The sequence below is a fragment of the Mustela erminea genome, chromosome 5, assembly GCF_009829155.1.
Source record: "Mustela erminea isolate mMusErm1 chromosome 5, mMusErm1.Pri, whole genome shotgun sequence".
Lineage (NCBI taxonomy): Eukaryota > Metazoa > Chordata > Mammalia > Carnivora > Mustelidae > Mustela > Mustela erminea.
This window is the reverse complement of record NC_045618.1, coordinates 129,810,377-129,815,269: the sequence shown is the minus strand read 5'-3', so window position 1 is coordinate 129,815,269 and position 4,893 is coordinate 129,810,377. Positions and strand designations below refer to the sequence as shown.

The following is a 4,893-nucleotide window of genomic DNA, read 5'->3' as shown; positions in this document are numbered from 1 at the left end:
TATTGTCAGCAAAACAAACGAGGCACAGAAATATATGGTGGGTGGGTTGAAGGCAATAGCTGTGTGTGTGTGTGTGTGTGTGAGAGAGAGAGAGAGAGAGAGACAGAGAGAGAGAGAGAGGAGCTGACTTTCAGTGGCCCTAGAAATGTTAAGTTGGCTTCAACTTGAGAAAACCCTTCTAAACCAGGCTAACGGCCCTGAACTTTATCTTTCCCTTGAAAGCACAGGGTGTGTGGGGCAGGGTGGCATGAGAGAGTTAGCTGTGTTTTTGAGGTTTCTAAGCAAAGAATAACAGAATCAGATATATGTTCTGAAAAGTGGCTTCTGGAAGAGGGGTCCCTCCATTCTGTAGAGTGGCCAGTAGCTCTGGCTGTTGTCTCCGGACTGGCCACTAGAGGGAGGTCTGGGCCCAGAAGTGGCACCACACTGCCTGGTGTTGAGGGGCTGCCTGTATGGGCGGAAGAGTAGGGGCGCCCCAGCGGCGGGGTGGGGTGGGGGGAGCAGCCAAATCTCGACTCACATCAGCCCCACACCTAGGCTGAGGCCGACTTGCCCTATTACAGACAAGGGCACTGGTAAGTTTGGAAGAAAAGACAAGACGTGCTGTGGGAACCTTGATCTCCATGCATCTAACAACCTACTGAACTGTCCGTCTCCCTCCCAGGTCATTCTCCCTTTCTTCCTGTTCCTGCCTCTGGCCCACTCCGAGTGTGTGGACACCCCAGTCTGCATGGCCAAGCTTTTCCCACAAGCTCACAGATAGCCCAGGGGTGCATCTACTGGCGGAGAAATGAACCTGAGGTTGGGGCCTGTGTAGACCCAGAGAGAGACTTGAGCCATCAGGGAAGAGAATTCTGGGGTCTTGGGTGCTCAGAGCACAGTCTAGAAGAGGGTCAAGAGCTCTAACTAGGTAATTCCTTTGGCTGTGGCTGAGTCACTTCTCGGGGAGGGACGTGGTTAAAGGAGGGACCCAAGGATGTGTCCTCTTTCAGCCAGATCTTGAGTGAAAGCATCTTGTGTTATTTCTGCCTTTACACCCAATATTTGGCAGGGAGCCTAGCAATTAGTGGGTTCTCAGTAAAAGCTGTTTGAATGAATGACTTCTCCTCCACCTCCTGACTGGCTTCTTACGTGAGAGAGCCCAGTTACCTGTCCTTTGTTGAGGCTTCTGTGATTTTAAGAAAGATCTGCAAGTTCTTTCCTGAAGAAATGGAGCCTCACCCCCCTTCTGGGACAGCCTGTGAGCAGCTTGAAAGTGTGGATGTGCTACTTTGGGAACTAAGTCATGAAGGCACTGTGACTTTCTCCCCTTTATTCCTTGGATTGTTGCTCAGGAGAAGCGGCTGCTGTGTCAAGCGAACACTCAGGCAGCCCTGTGGAGAGGCCTGGCGGGGGGCGGGAGTGGAACTGAGGCCTCCTGCCGGCTGCCAGGCTAGAAGCTGGTTGACGCCCCAGTTCCGATCAAGCTTTGGATGATGGCATCCTGACCTACAGCCTCATAACCATGCAGCTGTCACCTCCTGAGAAACAGTGTGAGATAATACATATTTATCATTTTATGTCATTACACGGAGGGTAATTTGCTATGAAGCAATAAGGAACTACCACAGGCTTCAAGGGGGCTCCCCCAAAGTAGCACTCTTATTTCCTTCTCAGGTTTTGTATAAGTCAAAAAATAAATCAAGGGGCGCCTGGGTGGCTCAGTGGGTTAGAGCCTCTGCCTTCGGCTCAGGTCATGATCTCAGGGTCCTGGGATCAAGCCCCACATCGGGCTCTCTCTGCTCAGTGGGGAGCCTGCTTCCTCCATTCTCTCTCTGCCTGCCTCTCTGCCTACTTGTGATCTCTCTCTGTCAAATAAATAAATAAAATCTTAAAAAAAAATAAAAAGTAAATATAGAAGGTGACGTGTCACCTATTTATTAGCAACAAGAGGCCAGTCTTCCACCAACTGAGCTGGCTGACACTGAATGGAGAATTCGGGCAGACTTACCCAGTCCTAAGAAGCACTTGTGGAGACAAGTCTCCCCTCACAGAAGGGTCTAGAGGGGGAAGAAAAGTGACCAGCAGAGAGACGAGGTGTGGGTCAGAGTCAAAATGCCCACATGTTCTTCCCAAAATGGACAGTAAGTCACTGCTCATACCCCTCCCCCCACCCCCAGGGCAGGAGGAGCAGTGGGGTGAAGAGAGTTCCAGAAGCTCTGATAATGAAGCTTCCTTCACAAGAAGGAAATGTCAGGAGTGAGGAAGAAGTCTCCCGCCTCATACCCTTCCCTTCTGTCTGTCTCTGGGCCTCTCCCATGCCAGTGACCTCTTTCTTCCCCACAGGGTCAGCACCCCCGGGGGGACTCCCACCCCTGGAATCTTGCTACTACTTTCATTCTTCTGCCGCTTCCTGTTGTGTCCTGGGAACTCTTTGTTAACTTGGCGCTCTGCCCACTGCTCTGCACAGACCGGCCCGTCTCTCTGGACATACTGGGAATCAGGATGCTTCTAACTTGTCATTCTGAGACTGAGGACTGTGTGTTAAATCGCCAACAGCCGGAACCATCTCTGTATAAATGTGACATCATTACTTTTTTTCACAAAGACCTTATCAGGGAGAAACATTCCATTTTACGGGTGGGAATGCAGTTCTGGGGAAGTATTTAACGGCCAGCCAGCAGTGGCAGAAAGCCAGGAGAAAACGGAAAATCCCGTCATCCTTTCTGACAGCGCAGTAATAACATGCGCATCTGTTTCATGTGTACAGCTACCTCAAAGTCTGGTCACACCTACTTCTCAGTGTTGGGAATGTAGCAGAATATTGATGCTTTCTTCCTTTGCTCTTTCTCGAAGATGCACGCTTCTCACTAGTCAACACGCCACAGCTCTCGCCTGCGATATTCCAATATCCGAGGATTCTCTCCCACTTGCTTAAAAAAAAAAAAAAAAAAAAAAAAAATCTTGCTGGGCACCTGGCTGGCAGGCTCAGCTGGTGGAGTCTGTGGTTCTTGATCTGGGGTTGTGAGTTTGAGCCTCACATTGGGAGTAGAGATTACTTAAAAAACAAAAACCCACAACAAAAACAGCTTGCCACTAACCTTGAGGTCATCTTTGACTTTTCCGTCCAAATTCCGTGTCAACAAAGTCCTCATCATTCTTGGATATGTCTCTTTGATTCACCTTTTCATGTATTTGAGTTTATCCAAGTAACACAGGAGCATGGAGTGCAGAATCCTGGAGTAAAAGGAGAAAGGTGCCCCTGGCTGTTTGTTTACAAGTTCTTCTCATCCCACTCCAGCTGCCCCTTTGCAAAGTCACTCTGCCATTCCTCTCTTCAGGAGGGGTCTGTTTCCTGGTCCCTTAAACTGGGCTGACTTTGGACTTGTTTGACCTGCGGAGCCCTGTGGCGTGCTGTTGCGGAGTTGCCGGGCCAGCCTCGGCCAGTCAGCGGTTCCCTACTTCTGATCTCCCGGCGCAGGGACGCGCCTAGGGGGTCCTGGAAGGAATCTGGCTTCTCGCACTGCAGCGAGAAGCCAAGGAGGCTGAGGCCCCCGGGCTGGTGGCCACCACCCATCCCTGCAGCTGGGTCAGAGCTGGGGCGGGGGGGGGGGGGGCGCGGAACCCAGCGCAGGAGTGACCTAGCCAACCCCTGGAATCAGGAAAGAGAACAGGGTTTGGGGGGTTTTGATTCTCTAGCTTGGACCGGGTTGTTAGGTGGTAAAGGAGAACTGGGCCACCCCCACCAGCCCTCTCCTGCTCCCCTCTTCCCAGACCACTATCAACACTCTGGGTTCATAACTGCAGGGACTAAAACATGGAAGTGTGATGGCGCGTGCTCGTGCGGCCACAGATGGATTACATCACTCTTGAATCTCTGCAGAGCCCCTCGTTGCGCTGACGTCCAGCCCTTTATTCACCCATCCCTCGTTCACGGACACGGAGGCTGTTTCTGATTCTCGCTGCAGCAAGGAGCAGCCGGTGCACGTCCTCGTGCCTTCCCGCCTCCCCGCTCCCACCCACCCCTGCGCGCCCCTGGGAGGTGAGGGGGGCCGCAGGGACAGGGCAGGAGTCGGTGTGCAGGAGCCTCTGGGTAACCCCGCTCCTCTAGGGAAAGAGGGCAGCGCGCGCAGCGGAGCCCCCGCCGATCCTCTCCCCTTGCCTGTCCTCCCGGGCACGATGAACCGGCTGGAGAGGAGCCCAGGGGAGGTTTATAAAGGAGCGGAGACGCGGGCGTGCGGTACGAGCGCGGGAAAGCAGACGCCCCCTCCCTGTCCCCCCCTCCCGCAGGCTCCTCCGGCGGGGGTGGCGGGGGGGCTGTCCCAGAGGCTGTGCCCTCCTCGGCGCTCCCTGTCCCTCTCTGTTGTCCCCGGGGCGCTTCTGAACCCCGCGTGATTGGCCGTGGTGTTGCAGGAAAGGGCTTCAGGGCGGGTGTCTGGGCCGGGGGAGGAGGCGAGTGGCGGGGGCTGCTGACAGCGCGCTCTGTGCCTCCGTGTGGATGTGACCGAACTCAGGGATGTGCTGCTGTTCAGTGAAGCGAGGCATTGCCATGGCAACCCAGCTCTCTGCTCCCAGCCAGATGCCAGAGCCCTTAAATTATATTTTTCTGGCTGAAAGCACCTCAACTGCCTCCGGTCTCCAAAGCAATGGGACTGTGGGGGCACCAGATGCCTCTCCCTCATCTCCAACCTTTCAACAAAGCCCAAGAGGTGATGGGGGTGGGGGTGGGGATGTGGCGGGGGCACGGATGAATTTTGTTTGGGGGAGGGCCTGGGAAGAGCCTCTGGTGAAGGGGGTAGGGGGGAGCCCTGGGCAGGCCCCACTTCTCTGATCTCCTGGTCCAGTGATTGGGGGTCACCATTCACCATCACTTCATTCTAGAAGGTAAATTGTACAATGAACATCAGTAGAGAT

General features: G+C 54.0%; 1 long non-coding RNA gene across 1 annotated transcript; it reads left to right on the top strand.

Annotated features, from left to right (window-relative positions):
- Window positions 1-857: 857 nt before the first annotated feature.
- Window positions 858-3,615, top strand: LOC116591690. The gene is made up of 3 exons (XR_004286121.1): window positions 858-910; window positions 1,335-1,530; window positions 2,326-3,615. It is a non-coding gene; the product is annotated as an uncharacterized LOC116591690 (long non-coding RNA).
- Window positions 3,616-4,893: the final 1,278 nt, after the last annotated feature.